The sequence below is a fragment of the Saccopteryx leptura genome, chromosome 6 (assembly GCF_036850995.1).
Source record: "Saccopteryx leptura isolate mSacLep1 chromosome 6, mSacLep1_pri_phased_curated, whole genome shotgun sequence".
Classification (NCBI taxonomy): Eukaryota; Metazoa; Chordata; class Mammalia; order Chiroptera; family Emballonuridae; genus Saccopteryx; species Saccopteryx leptura.
The window spans coordinates 176,790,345-176,813,422 of NC_089508.1; the positions used below are offsets into that span (position 1 = coordinate 176,790,345).

Consider the following 23,078-nt stretch of genomic DNA (forward strand, 5'->3'; position numbering starts at 1 on the left):
AAACTTGAAATTTTACATTTCTCCTCTGTGGAAAAGTCTACAAGCCACGAGATGCAGACATGTCCATGAGTGGGGTCAGCTCTCCTATGGTCTTTCGGGTGTGTGACAAGAGTCCGGTCGCTATCATTTTCCCCCAGAACTATTTGGCAATGGTTCCTTTCTTCTGTACGTTTTGGCTGCAGGATTGGTGGTAGAACATACTGTCCGCTGGACAATCTACTCTGCACTGATTTACATATCACTAGACTGTAATCACAGTCTTCCTTTTCCCCTCCCACCTCTTTGCCTGTAAGTTTACTGTATGTCATGATCATATTACTATATTAGATATCTACAAATCAGTTTAGCACTTTTTATACTGTCGGAAACTTACAATGAAAACTTTCACCAGGTTATTGAATAAATTTAATATTATTAGAATTTTTTTTTTTAAATCATCACCTAGGGAACTTCTGAGAAGTTTGAGCTCATCAACCCAAACATGGGCATACTGAATTAGAAGCCCTGGGAGAAGGCCCCAAGAATTTGTTTGTAAAAACATTTGCAGAAATTCCTGTGGTCCCACTGTTGGGGTCATTGAACCCAAGAACACAAGAAGTGGGTGCTTTGTAGCTGTCTGTTAACACGACCCAGAAGGGTGGTTTAGGAGCTCTGATGCCGGAGCTGACCTGGATCTTAATTCCTGCTCTGTCACCCATCAGCTGTGTGACTTTGGCCAAGTTACCAACGTCAGAGCCAGTTTTCTTTGTTGTTTGATCGAAGACCAGCTACCATGTCAGGTTGCCCCTGCGATTAACATGAGATCACGTTATATGGACTCATCACAGTGCCTTCCACAAAATAGTACTCAGTAGTAGCTGCTGCTAATACTCATGCTACTGCTTCCATTAATAACACTATTACTACCTTTCTTTCTGTTGATCCCTAAGCATCACTGAAATGTAGTGGTTGAAAGATCACAAATGAACCCTCTCTGATTTTAGCCCATCTCTATCCTTTGCTAGCTGTGTGCCTTTAAGCAAGTTATCTAACCTCTCTGTGCCTGTGTTTGTTCATCTATAAAATGGGGGAGTGGTGGAGTGTAGAAGTATCTACCTTCTAAAATTCTTGGAAGGATTGAATGAAATTATGTCAAGCGGGTAGTAAATTGACTAACAATTAAATGTTCACTACATGCTAGTTGGAAATGACTATTGTTCTCTGTTGTATTAGTTCCACTAAGCATCTTTTTTCTTCCCCATACTGCTGTCCTCCTCCCAGTCATTGCCTCTGCCCTCAGTCAGTCAGCTTGTCTGGTCTGTCTGCTGCTCTCCACCCTCCTCTCCCCCTCCCCCTTCCCCTCCCCCTCCCCCTTCCCATCAATCATGCCGTCTTCTCCTCTCCCACCTGCATTTGACTCTGACTTCCCTATCACTGCTACTGGCCCCATTATGCTCCCTTATCAATCTAAACTGTGGCATCATCCTGACCAACACGAGGTGGCTCAGCAGAGTTGTAAGATAGAAGTGATCGTCCTGAGGGCTTCATGGAAGTGAGAATTCAGGATGCGGAGGCAGGGCTAGGGACAGCTAATCCCTGGTTGGGTGCCCCCCTGTGGCACAAACTGGAACAACACCCTTTGTCATCACTTTTTTCCTATCTGTAACATGTGAGATGTCTAGAACAGAAGTTTTCAAACAAAATTTTTTGAATTCAGCAACAAAAGACTTGTAAAAATAAAATTTTATACCAAACCCCAGTAAATAAAAGATATAAAATACTAGGGCTGCCGTAGGTTGTGGGTTGGGCTTTGGAGGGGCAGGGGTCAGCAATTAGAGCCCTAGCTTTATCGTGTCATTCTTACTTCCTATGTCCCCCCATGTACTACCTCTCGTGCTTATTTTTAAAACCCCCTAAGTGGAAAGTCTTAAAAAAAAGTAAAGTCTACTGACCACTTGTTGAGCACCGGGTACCATGCTCTACACGCATTATTACATGTCCAGCTCACCAACCCCGTGTGAGGTGGGCATCATTTTTATTACCCTCCTTGTACAGGTGACAGAACTGAGCCACACGCAGTCAAGGGTGAGAGCCAGCGTTCCCTGCCGGGGAGTTTGAATGCAGACTGCTTTCCTGTAAAGCGTTCTACTCTGCTGCCTCCTCAAATTTACCCCATTTTCAGATGAGTAAACTAAGGCTTGAAAAAGTGGAGAAATTTGCCCGAGATCAAGTTCACATCCTTGCCTGTGGACTCCCGCCTCAATGCACTTAATTGCAAGTAAATACATTCGTTCTAAGACCCTTTTCAACTCTCATAATTAATGGTTGCCTTATTATTTGTAGAAGTGGCACTTTCAGTGTTAGTTCTAGGTTCTGGGGGTTTAATAAAACGCACACGTGTGCCCACACACGCACTTCAGGCCGTTCTCTTGTTCAAGACCACGTTGCCATAGCAGCTCTAAAATACTTGCCCAGGGAGAAAAGCAACGGTATGTCACTCCAAAACCTTTCCTACAAATGCTGTTTGGCACTTCCCATTAGTTCTTTTTTTTTTTTTTGTTCTTTTTTTACAGGGACAGAGAGTCAGAGAGAGGGATAGACAGGGACAGACAGACAGGAACAGAGAGAGATGAGAAGCATCAATCATCAGTTTTTCGTTGCGAGACCTTAGTTGTTCGTTGATTGCTTTCTCATATGTGCCTTGACCGCGGGCCTTCAGCAGACCGAGTAACCCCTTGCTTGAGCCAGCGACCTTGGGTCCAAGCTGGTGAGCTTTTGCTTAAACCAGATGAGCCGGCGCTTAAGCTGGCGACCTCGGGGTCTCAAACCTGGGTCCTCTGCGTCCCAGTCCGACACTCTATCCACTGCACCACCGCCTGGTCAGGCCCCATTAGTTCGTTAGTGCTTCATGAATCAACTTGCTGCTTGAAAGTCTGACTTTGCAAAGATACAGGGTAATTTTAGACGTCCGAACATTTTGGTTGACTCTTAGTGTACAAAATTCTATCACAGTCTCCTTGAAGAACTTTGCTCCACCCCACCCCACCCCACCGCAGTGTAGACTCGGGGCTGAAAGGTTATTGTAGCTTTTGGTCACTTCAAGGCAGGGGGAGGTTTTTGTTGTTGTTGCTTACGCTTGTGACATGTGTCTTAAAGATGACTTAGCATAAAATCTGTCTCTTGCCCTCATTAGGAACATTTGTCTTTTTATGTAAAACTGTAGAAAGAAAGCATCCTGACAAAGACCACTGCTGCTACCAGTGCTGAGAAGCCTAGGAAATGACCACCCCACAGATCTCTCATCAGCTTACTCAGTGCAAAGTGCTTCCTGTCAGCTGGGATGCAGCCATAGGGTGTGGAAGGAGAAATTTAGCCGGTTTCACTTTCAGCTTAATGTAAAGCTAGTCTTTCGGAGTGGTCAGACTGCGCAAGCTCTTGGGAGTTCTGAATTGGGATGCCTAGTCCATGGTGGAGTCTATCAGACCGGGGTTTGAATCCTTGCTCGGCTATCTAGCATCGTAGCGACCCCAACCCAAGTGTGTTTAGTTTCCACAGGTGTGAAACGAAGAGAGGTGAACCAAACAAAGACTGGAAGTAAGGGTGAATGAATGTAGTAAGAAACCTATTTAAATAAACGTTGTTTTTGTTGAGTAGGAATACACAGTATTGTGAAACGCTGAACTAGGATGGTCGCAACTTGGCCACAGCTTTGCTGGTGACTTTCGGTTGAGTTTTGTACTCAGCTTTTACAACTTTGTTCCAGAAAAGCAATAATACAAATATAGCTGACGCGTGTTGAGGGCTTTCTCTGTATAAGATGCCGAACTGAGCTTACGGAGAGGGCACCGGCTTACCACCTGGATTTGCACAGGGGCAAACTGAGGCCCAGCTTGTCCTGAGTTACTAGAAACTGGAGGAGTCGGGATCTGCAGCCAGGCAGCCTTGCCCACCACACTCAGTGAATGGCCTCGTTCACAGTAACCTCCAGCCTCTCCACATCCATGGCACGTTGGCATCCCAGGGAGAGGGAGAGACCTGGGCAACCGTTCCTCCCCTTCTCCCCTCCTCAGTACTCTGCTCCCACCCCCCCAGTTCTCCCACCCCCCCAGTTCTCCCGCCTCTGACTGTTTCTCTGCTTCCGGCACGGACCCTCCTTTCCCTGAGAAAGTGACAGGGATCACACTAGGCATCGCACATGGGCTCCCCTGGGGTTCGGTCCTTGTTTCTCTCTTCTCACGTTTCTGTGGGAGATCCCACAGCTGCATACAGTCTCAACATTTGCTCTTTTCGGGTGACCCCCAAGTCTGCATTTGCCTTGAATTGTCTTCTCAGTTCTCACTCCTAATCCGCAAACAGCCTAGGCTCTTCTGCGTGACTCTCTTCCCGGCGCTTCCACCCCGTCACCTGCAGCTGACCGTATGTTTCCCTCCCTGACTCCCTGCCCCTCCAGAACCCTCATCCCTGCTTCTCTGTATGGGGCCACTGTCGCCCTTTGGTCTCCAAAGCCTTGCTTTTATTCGGGTACCAGACCCTGTCTTTCTTCACAGGAACGTGGATGTCCGCACTGATGTTGGATTTTCCATATGACAAAGATATTTATTTAGGTCTGACACAAGAACATTTAGTTCTGTCCATTTAATTACCAAAAAAAAAAAAAGTTCTGAAATGAGTGTCTAAGATGACATGCGGTAGAGTTTAGCTTTAATTCCGGAACAAAATCATTAAATCTTATACGGGAACAGTCTTTAAAAAGCAGTCAGAAAACAGGAACCATATAGGCCAGTGCCTCTAAAAGGCATCTTCCTGGAGACAGCAGGGAAAACATAATTTTGATTTTTATTAATGGCCAATTTCACTGCACAATGAATTGAACATTATAGCATTTATAAACAAGGCATAATTATAAGGTGTTATTCTAATTGTTAATTAGGTCTGTTTATACTCTAGATTAGTGTTTTTTTTTTAATATGTCCCCTAGATGCCACTTGATGCTAATTATCCAAGTTATGTTATTATCAACTGAAAAGCATTTTTTAATTAAGTCTAAAGCCGTTTAAATTAGCATAAGATTTATAGAAATTTAAATGTGATCTGGTGCTTTTATTTATTTATTTTTGCAAGGAAGACCTCAGATGATACAGTTAGCCTTCTGAATTAGCTTTTGATGAAACACTCTACTGCAACCTGGCGATTGATAATCGTGATGAAAGGAGTGAGGTGTTCTCAGTAGTGTCCATTCATTAAACCTGTATCATATATACATATGTGTGTGTGTGCATATATACGATATCTCCAAGTCACTACTGCTGGCGTTATGGAGCTACAAAGATGAAAGTCAGGGAGCTATCTGATCTGGAGGGAGACACACGACTGGTATCTAAGAGCCCCGGCAGAAGACAAGCTGTTTACTAGGACAGAACAAAGTGACTGTGGAATTACAGAATCCAGCTGTGGTGGGGTGGTGTCCAAGAGAGGGTCCAGAAAGCATCTTAAATGAGGGGAGCCTTTGAACTAGGTGTGAGCATGGATTAGGAGGAAAACAGAGCACCTGCTTGGTGAACGACATCACACGTTTGTCAGTCAGGGCTCGCTGGATTTAAATGATATAAGTCCCATTAGAGAACCACAGGAGAAAAGATTTATTGCCTCGCATGATGGGAAAATTCAGCAGTCGGCAGCTTCAAGCTAGATGCAGTAGCTCGAATAACGTGACCACAGTTCCATCTCTCTCTTTCTCGGACCATCTCCCAGCTCTGTTTTCCAATTTTGTATTCTGTCTTCAACTCTGCCGGTGAGCAGAAGGGGTGCTTTTCTTCGTGATATCAATCCAGGGAAGTCCTGGGTTTTCTTTCCTCTGACTGAACTGACTTGGGCCATATGCTCATTCCTGATCGAGGTGTGACCAGGATGATGAAATGTGCTCGTTACCATGGGGACCTGGGCCGTGTCCCCCTGCTAGAGCCTGAAACATTGCTGGAGGCAGAAATGACAAAACTGAAGCTGTCCTACCTTGGGCACGTCATGAGCAGGCAGGGTTTTCTGGAAAAGACAGTAGCACTGGGAAATGTAGCAGGCCTCAGGACAAGAGGAAGACCGGAGGTGGGATGGAAGACTGCATAAAAGAAGCCGCGGGCATGAGTCTGTAGAAGCTGCCCGGAGCTGCTGAGGACAAGGCATGGGACACCCCTCATTCGTGGGGTTGCCAAAAGTCCGAGCTTGACTCCCTGGCATGGAACACGCACACAGGGAGTGAGATAGCGGTGGGGGGAGGGGTTGTCCAAAGGAAAGTTGGGGTGTTCCCAGGAGAGGGACTAGAGCCTGGGCAAAGATCAATAGAAAATATTCATTGTACTCATCGAAGGTCTGACCATGGAAAAGCATGACCACATACATGTGACAGTGGACCCCGGGATTGTGAATGACGTTAGTGGAGGATCCTTTGTAAGTTTCTTCTCCTTGCTTGCTCAGCTCCTGACACGCTAGCCAGCCCCCCTCCTTCATTACCAAGCGGGTTCCCACCCCCCAGTGTTTCTACGGACTCTCGCCTCTGCATTGAACTCTCTCTTGCAGTCTGTGCATACAAGGTCTCTTTCTTTATGGCTCACATATTACTTCATCGAAGAGGTCCTTCTTGACCACCTTATGGAAATAGCGTGTTCCCACCATCGGCGTCTATGCCAGGAACTGGCAGTGCCTGGTTCTGTCATTCACATGGCCGTTCTCGTCCACAGCGCCTGCAGTTGCCTTCACATGACAGCAGCAGAGCTGAGTGGTTGAGACAAGTCACGTGGCCCACAGATCCTAAAGTATTTGTTATCTGATCTGACACTTCACAGAAAAAATTTAGCACGGAAGCTTCATGACGACAGGAAGTTACATTTTGCAGAGTCTAGAATCGTGCCTGGTGCATAGCAAGCACTCAGAAATCTTTGTTGCGGGAGGGGATTGAAAGAATTTAGACACTGGAACGTTTCATAACCAGTCTGATGGTGCAGAGGAAAGGGGGGAGGAGAACGTGCCCCCGCCTTTGCCGACCACGGCACCACATTTGCTGAGGACTCATCAGGACCCCAAACTGGGCCATGGCCGCCCTCCCGGAGGCATCCTCAGGATGTCCCATGTCCCCCGGTCCCGGGTTCTTCCTAAGCCACTCTGCCTTTGCCCATGAGGAGAAACCTGGAGGCTTTAGAATATGACAAAACTGGGCCCTGCCCGCCTACCAGCACGTGAGAGGCTGGAGGACGGCCCTAAAAAGCGGGGCACAGTGCCTCTTACGTGAGGGCCAACTCAGATGGTGGTCCTTGGGAGCGAGAGCCTGGCAGTCAAATAGGAACATTTGGGTGACAAGTCAGAGGGGCCTGAGCCTTGCGGGGACCTCCTCCTGCTCTGTTGTCGTCAGCAGAGACTCTCTGCTTGGGGATTCAGCTAGGGGCAAAGGAGTGGCTGGTTGTCGAGTTCTTCTCTGGCACCTCATCCGAAAACTGGTTTATTTTTTACAGGACTCATGCATGTGATCAGAAAGACACGGTTCCCACAAATCACGTCGTGAGTCCCCAGGCTAACAACCCCAACCTTAATAAACCAGAGAAAAGTGATTAGGAAAAGCACAGTTCTACAATAGAGAAATAATAATCGGGCTTTATCTGACATGCTACTGGGAGTCCAGCTCCTATAATGGTCCAAAAAAAAAAAAAAAATGAGAGTCAGTCCAGAAGCCTGGGCGATTCCCCTGCCCAGTGAGTGTCCCACGCTCCTCCACCCACCGGCGCTGAAGCCACCGCGGCTGCGCTCTGTCCCTCACCTTCCCGGTTAGTTCCTGGTGTGGAGGAAAAGGCGTCTGCGGGCCTCACACACCTTTTCCCTTTGGCCAGAGGGGATGTGATTTTAGATCGGCATGATGGATGGATTCATCATTCTGGGTGAACATCCCCAGCTGCCCCTGCAGCCTCACCTCGCATCCCGCTGTGCTGCGCCCTTGCCTCCCTCGGTCACACGTGGGGTTTGGGGGGACAGGGACGAAAGTCAGCCAGGGGTGGTCCTCAGCTTTCTAGACTGATTAAAGAGTTGATGAGTTTCACGATTTGGCTGCTTTGAAGAGAACCAGTTCCAGCACTTATGGGGGGGGAAGGGCGGTGGTGCTGTGGTTTTTGGTTTGTTTGTTTGTTTGTGAAACACACAAGACTTTAATTTCTCTCTCAAGCTGCAGCTAATGTGCTTTCAGGCATCTGTTGGTTTTTATCATCAAAGTTTTCTTCTTGCCAGGGAATAGCAAGAACGGAGTATTTTCAGAAAAGGAGATAGACTTTTGCAGGGCCATCTTCCATGCCAAGAGGCTGTCTTTGCAGCCTAGCGATATTGTTTGCTTTCTCCAAATATTCTTCGGCAACCAAAAAGTCGCCTGAGTTGAGCTTGCTTGCTTGCTTTCTTCCTTCCTTCCTTCCTTCCTTCCTTTCCTTCTTTCTTTCTTTCTTCCCAGCAGAGGCCAAGGGGAATGTTGGTATTCCACAGTGGCACCAGGGATTTAATGAGATGACAACATGAATAAGAAACTCTCAGTGTGCAGACTAAGAAAGGAAATTAACTTTGTGCTCCTTTATTGGAGGGACTAGAATTTAACTCTGCTTAGTTGAGTGGGAGAAAAGAGACTGAAAATTCTTTGTGTAGCTCCAGGTGTGTGCCCTCCCGCCTTGCTCTGGGCTGTGCCAGGTACCGCTCTCCTCATCTTAACTCCTGGTGTACCCTGGCTTCCCTGGACATAGTGAGCAAGGTGGGCAGGGTGGATCCAAACAAAAGAAATAGGGAGAAAGAGAGGAGAAAATACCCAGAACCCTTCAGGGCACAGAATAGTAGCAAATGCCTACATTCCTCTCCTCTGGGACAGTCGTAGGGACAGCAGAATGGTTCATGGTCTTATGTTTGGAGACAGACTGCCTGGAGTCGACTCCTGGCTCTTTGGCACAACCTTGAGCAAGTTTGTAAATCATGGAAAGCCTCCGGCTGCACATCTGTAAATGCAGCCGGTGAGAGCGCCTGCATAATAGGAGCCCAGTCCTTGGCACAGTGCTCAGCAGGTAGCAAGAGCCCAATGTATCCATGCCCATTAATACTACCCTGTGCTCCTGCTGAGCACCGTTTGTGCAGCTCTCACCAATCGAAGTCCAGTGCCCGGATATTAGGGCACAGCATAGAAGTTCCTCAATCTCCAACAGGTCATTGGGTGTCAAATAGATAAAAGAGCGTCAAAAGTAAAAAGGTCTCAAAGCACATGCCCAGTGAAATATGAAGTAGCAGTGGAAATATTTCTTGTAAAGATAAACAAAAAATTTAAGATGTCATTTGACTGCAGTTTGTGCTCGGACGGTAAGTGCTGGTGACGGGAATAGGAGATGGGATGTATAGAGGTGGCCCTGGGGACACTTCCTGGGGGCCGGCATTGACTTAGCAGGTGGAGGCAGGGGGTAAGCAACAGCGTCCCGGACAACACGGCCAGCAGAACCAGGAGCAGGGTTCAGTGTGACAGAGGATGTGGGATCAGCAGCCATTGGTTTTCCAACAAATAAGCCTATTTGCACTTGTCTTTTGGGAAGAGATGGTCATTATGGGCATAGAGCCAACAGGAATTGCTAACTTCCCCAAAAGCCGGAGGTAAGGAGATGCCGGAGGTTTCTGCTCAGCCCTCCCAGATGCTCTTCCTGCTGGCAGAGCGCTGTGCAGGGTGTGGCCGGCATGTTGATGGGAGAGTTGGTTTGATTTTGATGCTGCAAGCCGGATAAAATCAAGTAACATTAGGCACTTAGAAATCATTTACTCCAGTGAGTTCAATTTTTTTTTAAAAGTTTATGAATGCAGGAACTTTAGCAGGTTAGAAAAGAAAGGAAATGAGTGAGAGAGAGCATCAGGAAGGGTCTTAGCGTTCTTTAAGCCATGGCTGTAGGCGACTCTCACTCAAGAAGAAATTCAATACATTCAACAAATATTAATTGAGCACTTACTCGGGCCCACTGCAGTGCTGACCAAAGGGACACCCAGGGTGTCGGCCTTTCTGGAAGCCACAGCCAAGTAAGAAAGATAGATATTTGAAACATTTACAAGATAAGAATGTGTCTTATCACAGAGGAAGTACAAGATATTATGGAAACATAAAAGTAGAAGATTTTAACCTAATTTATAATTAAGAGAAGTCCTCCCCCAGGAAATGATGATTAAGTTGAGGCCAGAAGGATTCGTAGGAGTCAGGCAGGCAGAGGGAGTTGGAGGAGCTGAGTGCGGAGCGGGTGTGCAAGGTTCTCGGGAGCATGGCCTTTCAGAAAAAGCTCCAGAAGTCCCACACAGCCAGGGGTGGAGGTCAGCGAGCGGAGTGCCCAGAGAAGGACAGGCCGTAATTGTAATGGTTAACGTTTATTAAATGTGTATTCTATCCTGGGTACTGTTCACATCTCTGTACATGTGTTAATTCAGTTCTCATAACAGCCCTCTGAGAGACATTTTATTATTATGCTCATTTTACATGTGAGCACACTGACAAGCAGAGAGCTCTGTTCCCCAAGGTTGGGTAGCAAGTTAAACAGCAGAAGTCAGATATCCAGGCCGACCCTGGCGCCTGTATTTTGTTTGTTTTTTTAATAACACCTTTGTTGAGATATAGATCACATATCAAATGATTAACCTGGTTAAAGTTTGAAATTCAGTATTTTAGTATAAAGAGCCTATGCTTTTAACACATAACACATGGCGACAAACATACATCTATACTTAGCTACAAATGTCCATATGCATTTCTATATTTTATGTTTCAACTGTACATGTGGCCTGTGTATTTGTTCTCTGTCATATATGTGTATGTTATATACATATGTGATATAAATATATAGATGTTATATGTATATATATATCATATATAGATATATATAATCATTATTGAGATGTGTTTATAAGATTCTATTATAAAACCGTACTGTAGTGGGCACCATGTACCATATTAAGATGTTGAGCCTTAAGGGTAATGTGGAGACATTGAAGGGCTTCAAACTGGGGAGTGAAAAGATCTGATTTGTGAGGAGGATCATTAGTGGGCTGGACAAATCCACTAATCATGGGACCCAACACTCCCATGAGATCTATGCGTGGTGGTTTACTTTAAAAAGATATTTCAAAACAAGATGGGCAGCCTGCTTTACCAGACATGCTGTGCTCACAGCGGAAACAGGCTAAGCCTATGAGGAACGGCAGGCTTATCCCAGTTGGCCAGTGAGTTCTGAACATAGGACATTCGTTGTTCTTCCCACCCGTGGGAACTGATCAAAGGTCTAAGCACATTTAGAGCGCTGTATCATAGGCTTGGGAAAGAGATTGCACTTAACCAAACAAAGGAGAGAGCGGATATTGATTTATATGCGGGTGCCAATGAGCTATGGGAGAGGTAATGTGCTTTTCTTCTTTGGCTGTTACGTGTATCTCAGCTGCCAAGGAAAATGATTTCCTTCTCGCCTTCCTGTCCGGCCGACTGGTTATTGAGGAGTGCTCAGGCTCCCGTGCTCGGCTGCATGTTTAATGAGGGCATCCTTGCACCCTAGCCTCTGTGAGTTTCTCTAGCCTAATTCTCCCTCCCGGGATTCTGAAAACGTGGCTCTCCTTAGCAGATTGTCATCAGAGATGTCTGGTGGAGCCAGGAAAGGTGCCAGGGCCTTGGATGTAAAAGGCATGCTCTTCCCCTGCCTTTGGGGATTTGAGTCGGAGTTAGTGAAGTGGGCAACGTGCCAGAGAAACTCATGTTCAAGGCCGTGCACCCTAGAAGAGGCCCAGGGCTGTGGGGCCACAGGGGTTCCCAGGGGAAGCCGTTGGCAAGAAGTGGGGATTGCGGGAGCCCTGCGGGATTTCACTCAGAGGGACGAGAGAGGCTGTTCCCTTTGGAGGAGGCAGCCTCAAGTCTGTTCCTGCTCTTATGCTACAGCCTGGTAACCGGACTTCAGTGTAAAACCTTTGTCCTGTCACCTGAACAGGTGAGGGGTGAAAAAAATGAATTCTGGGATTTGACTTGAACTGTAACTGGTTTCCAGAATGCTCACTTTCCTCTTTCTCTCCCCGTCTTCTTCCTGCCTTCCTCTCTTCCTCGTCCACGGTTCTGAGACTGAACAATTATCATTATAAAGTGTGAGGAGCCAGTCTGGGGGGACGTCTGTGCCACCACAAATCACCAGTGGGCTGACACATGGGAGCTAATGAAATCCTAGGGAACTACCTGCATGGTCACCCTCTGTGTAGGAGCCTTTAGTTATTGGAATACCGCACCTATTGTTGCTGTTCTCTTATTTGATTCTCAGAACCATCCTGAATGGTATTCGGGATGGGGGAGGGGGAGAAAAGGAAGTAACCAATCTCCATCTGAGAGATGAGACGGAAGCCTGTGGAGGTGAAAGGGCACGCAGTGGCACGGCTGCTGTGTGTTCTAGGCCCCCCATCCTGCCCGCCCCCACCTCTCACAGCAGTGGGTGGGCCCCTGCTGTGAGCATGGTCCTCCCTCAAGCACCACCGGGAGTGGTGCAGAAAGTTCTAAGACAGTGGTTCTCAAAGTGTGCGCCAGGGCACACTGGTGTGCCCCAGAAGATTTCCAGGTGTGCCCTATGGTATTCCAGAGAAATATGTGCCTGTTGGGGACCAAAACACCAACAGGGTTTTGGGAGTTTAGATTTTTGGGGGACAGAGGTGTGGGAAATTGGCTGTAAGCTGACAGTCTGCCCAACACCTCACCTCGCTTGCCTGATTAGGTTGCAAAAGGCTGTTAAGCTGTGGTGCTGGATTGTTTACACTACCCCCCATGTTTCCCAGAAAGACTGGAGGCAAGTTTCTTCTATCCTTTGTTTGGTGTAGAGTTAAGATGATATGTATGGTGGGAGTTTTTTGCACTCAAAATAATTAAGAGTAAAAAGAGAGGAATTCTTCAATGTATTGATGAGGAAATGAGAGTTTGCCTTTCAAATATATACCCAAACATTGAAGAAATCACTAGGACACATCAGGCTCATGTTTCTCATAAACATAAGAATGAAAAAACTTAACACATTCACGTTGGGACCTAACAAATTTACTAAATCTTACTAAGAATGTATCTATATATATAAAAAGATAACTTTTTTGTCATTTTATTTTAACCCCTCTTTTTTACAAATTCTGAAAAGCATAACTCAAAAAATGTAACATAAAAATGTTTTTTAATGTCAGAATAAATAATTTTGTCATATTTATTTCACTTAATTACCATAAAAGCATGCTTGGACTTTATATTTTTTTCTTTAATATTTGACTTAATTATTATAACATATTTCTCAGAAATTTGTATATAGTGCACCTACAATTATTGGTAGGATTTTAAATGCACCCGGACTTCAAAAAGTTTGAGAACCACTATTCTAAGAGATCAGCTGTGATACCTGGATGCTTGCCTGCTGTTTATCTTGGGCCAGGGTTCGGGAACCTTTTTGGCTGAGAGAGCCATGAACGCCACATATATTAAAATGTAATTCCGTGAGAGCCATACAAAGACCCATGTACATTACGCATTATCTGATAAAAATTTGGTGTTGTCCCAGAGGACAGCTGTGATTGGCTCCAGCCACCCGCAACCATGAACATGAGCGGTAGGAAATGAATGGATTGTAATACACGAGAATGTTTTATATTTTTAACGTTATTATTTTTTTTTATTAAAGATTTGTCTGCGAGCCAGATGCAGCCATCAAAAGAGCCACATCTGGCTCACAAGCCATAGGTTCCCAACCCCTGGTTTAGGCAGTCACTCTACAGCAGAGGTTCTCCTTTTTCTCAACCATGGGCCCCTTTGTCAGGCTGAGGATGACTGTGGACCCTGTCTCAGAATTATATTTTATCCCATAATACAAAATGCCCAATATTACAAAAAAAAACCCCCAAAACCCAAAAAACATAGAAACAGTCATATACAGTTAACAACATATAAAAACCAATTTTGTGATGTCTTTCTTTGTTATAAACATCTAAAAATATCTAGTAGTAATTGAATGTGAACAATATTTTGAAATGTATGCAACAACTCAACTCTGATATGAAATAATTGATGACTTCCCTTGGTGACAGAGTCCCAGAGTGATATTGCTGCAGATCATGTACTGCATCCTAATCAAAGAACTTGCTAGCTCTCAGTTGAAGATGAGGGAAAACAGAGATGTGAAGTCTGCTCCAGCACAGAACCCCTGAGTTCACAGACCCCCTGAGTTCTATCCATGAATCCCTGGTGCCTGGTCATGCCCCCATGTGAGGTCCCCCATCCTAATGTCAGTGCTTAGTGAGCACTTACTATGTGCAGTCTCCATGATAACTTGAAAATTCGGGTAAACTGTAACAGGAATAGAAAACGATTCCCACCCCTGCTATATGTCTATATCATTTCATGTTTAATATCATGGGCCAGATGAAAGGGCCTCTGATTTTGTAGGGAGCTCTGTTATTAAATTCTGAGGATGAGGTTAGTCTGGAGCTGGTAGGGGGAGGATATTTCAGCACAGTAGGACCAGACAGTGGTTCTCAACAGGGGCAAATTTCCACACCCCCACCAGGGGATACTTGGTAATGTCTAGGGCTATTGTGGTTGTCAGAACATGGGGGGCGAGGAGGGGGTTGCTATGGACATCTAATGGGATAAGGCCAAGGATGCTGCTCAACATCCTACCATACTCAAGACAGCCCCCGCCACAAAGAAGTATTTGGCCCCAAATGTTAATGATAGCAAGCTTGGGAAGCCCTGGGCCAGAAGGAAGGTGTACAGAACACTGGGTGAAATCCCACTGCAAATGCATTCGTGTGTCTCTGGGTCTGTGCCCTCCACCCACTCGGAAGGTTGTGTATCCTTCTCTCTGATTTCTTTAGGTTGAGGATTATAATTCTCAGTCCCTTCATGGTGACCAATGTCAGGCTGTATACACAGCAGGCACATAATTAATTGTAGCCACTTGTGAGGGGTGATCCTGTTGTTTCTCTAGCTTTGGGGCTTGACCTCAAAGTAGTGGCAGAAACAAAAAAGGTCAACTGGAGTTTTGCAGAAAAGCAATATTTGGAATGAGGCAAACAGACATGACACAGGTAGCTTGATGGCCTGCTTTTGTCTGTGATGTAAAAATGTGACATCCTGGGCAAGACGCTCCTAATGGGAAGTTCCCTTCCTTGACCCAGCAAAAATCATGCCTATCTTATGGGAGAGATCCATTCCCTTATTTATATAATCCTGCAGTCGAAATAGACCTTAAAGGGCATTCATGACATGACCGACATTCGTTCAACATCGAATATGTCTTCGGCACTGCTTTGTACACTTCACGCTCGTTATATCATTTGCTTTTGATGTTCCCCTGACACACACACACACACACACACACACACACACACACACACACACACAGGGACAAAGGATAGGCTGCAGCTGTCGTCCCAGGCATTAAAAATGTCGAGTGCTAAGGCGAGTCTTAGGTGTTAGAAGCACTTCTTGTAGCCTACTGCAATAACACAGAGGGAGATTGTGGTTGGACCTATTTCTTTACAATTCTAAGTTGTGCCAAAATCAGTGGCATCTCCTTTGCCTCCTTTAAGGCTGATTTGGCCCAGTCCTGAAATGATTCAGGTTAGGATCACTTGCCAAGGGAGAGCATGATTTCTGTGGGGTCCCTGGGGCCCCGAAAGTCTTTTGCTCTAATGGATTGGGGGGGGGGAGGTATCAGCTTCATCGGTTTACTGAGCCTTCCTCTTGAGCTGTTTCTATCTGTCATAAAAATCTGGAGGGAATTTTTGCATTATTTTGCGTAAAAAGACTCAGAAAAAAAATAATAAAACTGAGTTCATTGATTGATTTGTAGCCAGTGTCCCTAAAATTGGACCCAAACAGTTGGGTGCCATGAAAACACATATCTAGTTTAGCAGACTTAGATGAGAATCTTGCCTTTAATCTTAAATCAATTGTATTTAGTTTACTAATGTCTTTAAGGGGACTTGCTTATAAAAAAGAGCAGTTTCTAAGATTAAAAGGGAGTCTTTGTTTGGTCCAGGGGGATTTCCCTGTACAAGTGCTTTGCTGTGCGGGTTGAGAAGCTCATTCACCTCTAATCTGGTCCTCATGATGGTGAGCCTGAGCCATATATTGGGCAGTGCATTGTGCCCAGTGTATAGACAGAGAAACTAAGCCCAGAACAGTTAAAAGGCTTAGAATCCCACAGTAAGTTTGGTGGGAAATCCAAGATGAGAGTCCCAATGTTTGACCATATGAACAATATTAACACATTCTACCGCATGTAATAGAGAAAACTACACAGTGAATTGAAAGGCCTAGGTTCTGATATACACACTACTACAAATTAAAGCTGTGGCACTGTTGGTAAAGAGTAGAACCAAATTTTGCAGTAGGTATTCCATCACCAACACAGATTAGGTGACAAGAGTTGAAAGTGGCTTGTAGTTTGCCGATCTCCGGTCTAGGCCCTGGTGCTGTCCCTTTTTCATTCAGTCTGTGAAATCTGATACCAAATACAAATTCCAAAGACTAAAAATCTTTCCCTAGAGACTGTGGGAAGTGTGAAAGCCTGGGCTTGTTCAACACAGCGTCTTCAGCAACTTTTGTAGTGCGCAGCAAACAATAAGGGATGGATGGATGGATGGATGGATGGATGGATGGATGGATGGATGGGAAATTCATGGGCCAATGGATGGACCAACACGTGGATGGACAGGAGGATTGACGGTGGGTTTATTTCAGTTTCTAAACAAAACTGTCATCATCACTGTTACCATTTATTGCACTCCTACTGTGTACAAGGCCCTGTTCTGGGTGCTCTACCTGTGTTTTCTCACTGAAGCTTTGCAACAACTTTATGGCAGGTACTATCATAGCCCACCAGGTACAGTAGTAGGATATAAGTCCTAGACTTGGTGGATGCTCAACCTTAAACGAGTCACTTATGCTCATCTCCCCTGTGCCCTTCATATAGGTATATATCAGAATTAAAAATATGTACGGAAATGCCCATAAATTGGAAAGTGATCTTCCAAGATTGTCATTGTTGCTTCAACCCAACTTTGCTGTGTGTGTGAGCAGGCTGAGATGGTTTAGGATAGGCAGGCTTGACTCTAGGTCTATATTGGTCTACTTGACTGTGGTCAAATTGGAAAATATTAGAGCAAATTGTAGGGTCTGTTGATATTATACCATTGTTCACCATTATATCTCTGGTACCTAGGACATTGCTTGCTGAATCCACAGCAGGCACTAAAGAAATATTGATGAAGAGAGAAATAAAGGTATAAACAAACTAACATATATATATGTGTGTGTGTGTGTGTGTGTGTGTGTGTGTGTGTGTGTTCATACATATGAAAAATCCACCTGCCCAGCCCAGGAAGGACAATATATTCTGAGCATTAACTTCATTGGTGCCCCCAGAGACTTGGGATATAGATCAAATTTTTAAAAATGGGAAATGCTTTGGAAGCTGAGACTTTTTCATAATGGATTAGAAAAGCATCTTTCAGGACAGCTTGGTAATTCATCTTTATTTCCTTGTATACACAGTATATTTCATTTAAAAAGAGATGCTAATGCATTTATATTAAAGCATATGGATTTACAGCCTTGGATAAAATATATTCATAGATAGTAAACCTTAATCCTGTTTAGCGAAAGAGAGGAATCAACTGGCATCAAATTAGTATCGATTAACTGTCACTCGGATTGACAAAGCAGCACATGATACACTTAGCAAATACCCAAATCGAGCTATAAAGCTTGGCAGATTTTGGTTTTGACACTTGGATTTTTTTATTATTATTTAAAATATAATCAGTTGATGCCTGACCGGTGGTAGTGCAGTGGATAGAGCATCAACCTGGGATGCTGAGAACCCAGGTTCAAAATCCCGAGGTCACCAACTTGAGTGCAGACTCACCAGCTTGAGCGCAGGGTCGTGCGCTTGAGCATAGGATCATAGACATGATACATGGTCACTGGCTTGAGCCCAAGGTTGCTAGCTTGAGTAAGGGGTCACTCACTCTGCTGGAGCCTCCCAGTCAAGGCATGTATGAGAAACAATCAGTGAACAACTGAGGTGCTGCAACTTGAAGTTGATACTTCTCATCTTTCTCCCTTCTTGTCTATCTGCTGTCTGTCTCTCTTTCTTATAGAAAATAATAATAAGCTTGACCAGGCAGTGGCGCAGTAGACAGAGAATCGGACTGAGATGCAAAGGACACAGCTTCAAAACCCTGAGGTTGCTGGCTTGAGCGTGGGCTAATCCAGCTTGAGCATGGGCTCACCAGCTTGAGTGCGGAATCACTGGTTTGAGCGTAGCATCATAGACATGACCCCATGGCTGCAGGCTTGAACCCAAAGGTTGCTGGCTTGAAGACCAAGGTCGCTGACTTGAACCCAAGGTTGATGGCTTGAGCAATAAGTCACTCACTCTGCTGTAGCCCCCCAGTCAAGGCACATTTGAGAAAGCAATCATTGAACAACCAAGGAGCCACAACGAAGAATTGATGCTTCTCACCTCTCTCCCTTTCTGTCTGTCACTATCTGCTCTCTCTCTGTCTCTGTCACAAAAAAATAATGAATAAATATAAAAATAAATAAAAGATCATCAGTTTAATATCTAAGAAAATACTTTTTTGGTGCTGAATCATTCAGACCTCATAGACACTGTGACATTGGCACTGAGTATAGGAAAGAGCTATAAAAAGCTCACAAAATGTGCTTGGCCCTGGCTTGTTGAGCAGAGAGAGAGAGATGCTAAATGCCCTCAAAGCTGTCTTGCAGACATTCAGACCAGGAGGACACTCTTGAGCATACTCACATTCACCACTCTCGTCTGGTAGTGAAAATTGACTGGCGTCTGCTGCCCTGAGGATTTCCCTTTTGTATTGAGCAGGTGTTTTAAGTGTGGTTGTATAGGAATAATGGTCTCTTTCAAAAGACAGACTTGTCTGTGGGCTCTAGGGATCAGTTCTCCCTACTTTACAGGGTGTTGGGAACCAACAGTCATGACATAGACTTCTCTGGCCCACAAGGAACATAATGCAGTATTCAGAGTGAATCCAGTTGTAAGCGACAGGAAGTACAATTAATTGGGCTTAAAGAAAATAGATGTTTTAAAGAAGAGAGTGGGCCCTGGCCAGTTTGCTTAGTGTTAGAGCATTGGTCTGGCATGATGATGTCCCAGGTTTGATTCCCAGTCAGGGCAACAGAAGTGCCCATCAGCTTCTCCACCCCTCTCCCTCTTGCTTCTCTCTCTCTCTCTCTCTCTCTCTCTCTCTCTCTCTCTCTCTATCTCAATCTCTCCTGCAGCCATGGCTCGATTGGAGCGAGTTGGCTCTGGGAGCTGAGGATGGCTCCATGGCCTCCGCCACAGGTGCAAAGAAGAGCTTGATTGCTGAGCAATGGAGCAATGCCCCATGTGGGCAGAGCATTGCCCCCAAGTGGGCTTGCTGGGTGGATCCCAGTTGGGGTGCATGTGGGAGTTTGTCTCTCTGCCTCCCCTCCTCTCACCGAATTGAAAAAAAAAAGAAGAGAGACAAGGACTCCCTTGTCCAGAGAACCATAGCAATCCTGAGAAAGACCTGGGTGGCCACGCGCAGGTCACATATGCTTGGAGCAAATGCAGCTTCTGGGGAATTGGATATTCTGATTGGCCGGTCCAAGTGACAGTCCTGCTGTTTATTTCTGGAGGGTCGGGTATGGTCCTGTGGATATCAGCCCCAGTTGGTTTTCCCAAAGCAAATAATTGCTCTAGGTTGAAAAGGAGAGTGAGCAAATATTCAGCAAGCAAGGAAGACACTGCCACTGCCCAACCTTCTTCCCTTTGTCACGTGTGTGGATGTGGTACCTCATTTGTGAAGTTTTCTTCAGACTTTGTCTCTTGCTTAGTCTCAAAGCTTTGCCGAGATGAAGAACACAATTGAAAATAAAACTATTTTGTCTTGTTTTTTCTCCAGAACTCTCATCCCTAATCCTAGTTGAGTACTGAGCCGGGGTTGGATGCCTGTTGTGAGACTTTGGAGGTGACGGGGAATGGGAGGTGGAGACAATCACAGTGTCCATGGCTCGGGCAGAATTTTGCAAAGCGGGGAAACTGGAACCCGCCCCCCTCCATTCACTGAAGAGCTGCCTACGCAGTGGTGCTCTCTCTTCAAAGAGGCTGAGCTCACATCAGGCTGCTAACCTACATTCAGGGCAGTATGACGAGAGCGCAGAGCCCCGCTCCTGGAGTACAGGTGTTCTCTCCGCTGCTCGGGAGGCCGCGTGGCCTCTTTTTTCTCTGCTCTGCCCTCATTTTCTCATTGAGACGCTACATCCGCATGGCGGCCAGCCCCACATTCATGTGTGAAGGCTAAAAATGGGAGCTGGGGGCTAGTGTGTCTGTGTTCTTACCCCGGCACTTTTGCCAACTAGCACTGTGGCAGCAGTTAAGTCATTCCTTACCCTGCCAAAGCCTCGTTTTTCTCTACTCTCTGGGTTTTCATGAAGGTGAAGGGACTCTATCTGTAAAAGCACCGGGCTGGATTCTCAATGAGTTTGTTATTGTCATCTGGTGCCTGTCACTCATTGCCACTGTCCTGTGCATTGCATAGTTCCAGTTCTCAAGGTAGAATCTGACCGGTCTGGTGTAGACAGGTCGCAAGGCAAACAGACCGCATAGACGGCCTGTAGAAGAGAAGCAGCTCTGGGCAGAACGTGCACAAACCAGACGTCAGTGATCCAGGGCGCCTCTTCCTGCAGGAGGGAATTTGGATGGAAGAGAGAACACAGTCAGCTGGCTAGCTGCTTGAAATGAAGGGGAGACAAAAATATAGAGGGAGCAAACAAATCAATACTTGAAAAACTTACCAAGCCCCAGATAAAGCTATAGAGGTGGGTGAAGCCTGATCATATCGTTTTAAAACATTGGGCTTTTCCGCTGTAGGAAACAGAACTCATCGAAGGTTGTAAACAAGACAAGACACCTGTGCCATGTGGGCTCTGGGGTGTTGCATTGACTGCAGTAAATCGGAGAGGTGACGAGAGCGCTTGCTGTTAGGAGGCGATCCCACCACTGCCGTGTAGCTATAGCCTTAACCATTTCCTTCCCTGGACAACAAACGCATTGTAAGGCTAGGACCATAGGGTATAGCCGATGCTGACCTGCTCAAACCTCTCACCTCCAGAAGCTGCTGTTTAATGCTGAAGCTTTTCCTGCTTATGTGAAATCAAATTCAAAATATCTATTTTTGTGGCTAGTTCCTGGTCTAGGAAAGCACGAAAACGCCTACAACAGGGTCCTTGACTTTACGTAGCTTATATTGTGGTGAAGCGAGGACATGCTTAGTGGACCATCTCCAAGAATGAAATGATTGCTCGTCCAGCAGATCAGCTGTGTGTTACGGACGCACCGAGGGGGAGCATTCAGGGGTAACCGAGGAGAGGGAGGGAAAGCTTCACTGTGGAGGTGGCATTTGAGCTGAGCCTCTGGGGATCTGACACCCTGCAAAGGAAAGTATGTGCTTTCTGAGAACATTGTGAATAAACCCAGGTGCGTAGTGGGAAGACGCAATCCTACTCAGCAATCAGTGGAAAGATATTCTTCACTGTAGTGTAAAGTTACAGTAAGAGTGATTTTCAACCTTTAGCCATTTGACAGGTGACAAGAAAGTTCTGAGTGATGAGTATGGTCCTCCTAACGGTTCCATTTGCTCCTTTCTCCTTGGTCTTGGGGAGAACGGTCGAGAACCTTAGACAGGGCTGAGTCACAAAATTCCCATAATGCGATTTAAAGCAATAATATATAGGGACTTGTTTCCCCCTAAGTAGTGGCAGGGTGTGCAGTTGCTGGTAGCTTAGTGAGGTAAGGATCAGAAATTTTCCTGGCCTTTGTCTCATGGTCAGAAGATACAGCTCCAGATGTTATGTTGACCTTCAGGTAGGAAGAAAGAAGAGTGGAACCAGCCACACCTTACCTTCCTGTTAGGACGTAAAAGCTCGCCCTGTGCCCTTCCCCAGTAGCCTTCTGTCTACATGTCATTAGACAGAATCATGTCGTATGGTCACCCCTCGCTTCCAGGGAGTCTGGGAAAGGGACTGTTTACTTGGGTACTTTGCTCTTATGAACAATATGGTATTTTGTTGGCAGGGGGAAATGCATGTTCATAAGTCACGTGCTGGCCATCCTAGGGATTAAGTCCGTAGAGGAGGTAAAAATCATATCAAAATTACCCTTTGGCCCTGGCCGGTTGGCTCAGTGGTAGAGCATCGGCCTGGCGTGCAGGAGTCCCGGGTTTGATTCCCAGCCAGGGCACACAGGAGAAGCGCCCATCTGCTTCTCCACCCCTTCCCCTCTCCTTCCTCTCTGTCTGTCTCTTCCCCTCCCGCAGCCGAGGCTCCATTGGAGCAAAGATGGCCCGGGCGCTGGGGATGGCTCTGTGGCCTCTGCCTCAGGCGCTAGAATGGCTCTGGATGCAAGAGTGACGCCCCAGAGGGGCAGAACATTGCCCCCTGGTGGGCATGCCTGGTGGATCCCGGTCGGGTGCCTGCGGAAGTCTGTCTGACTGCCTCCCTGTTTCCAGCTTCGGAAAAATGAAAAAAAAAAAAAAAAAGTAAAAAAAAATTACCTTTTAAGTTACCTGTGAAGTATATTCATTGTGAGGCTTGTTTTCCTAATAAGATTGTATTCTGGGATTAAATCATTTAAGTGTTTTAATGCTGTGAGGCATTCAGCACTTTCATTAAGATTTCAACTTGCTTTTCAGGTCATCGTCATCATCATCATCTTCTTCATCTCCTGTAAATGACTTTATAAGTTTCTCCAATTATTTTTTAGACAATGCTTCTCCATGGTCCTCAATTAATGTTTTTATTTCCTTCTGTATAGAAAGATATCATGCCCTCCCCCACCTGCTTAACCACAGAAGCAAAGTGTTCTACTTCTTGTTCAATGACCAAGAAACCCTTAAAACCATGCACATGTTTTCTGAGGTCTCACCCCATCCATGGACTCTCTGAGTCTTGATTGCTTTCACACTGAGAGACACTTATGAACCGAGATCTCGCTGAAGGAAGCAGT

At 45.8% G+C, this 23,078-nt stretch overlaps 1 protein-coding gene across 3 annotated transcripts in view; it reads left to right on the forward strand.

Annotated features, from left to right (window-relative positions):
• The window catches only part of LOC136377638 (delta-sarcoglycan), a 427,945-nt gene that overhangs the window by 288,829 nt on the left and 116,038 nt on the right, over positions 1 to 23,078 (forward strand). The gene's annotated exons all lie outside the window — the stretch shown is intronic.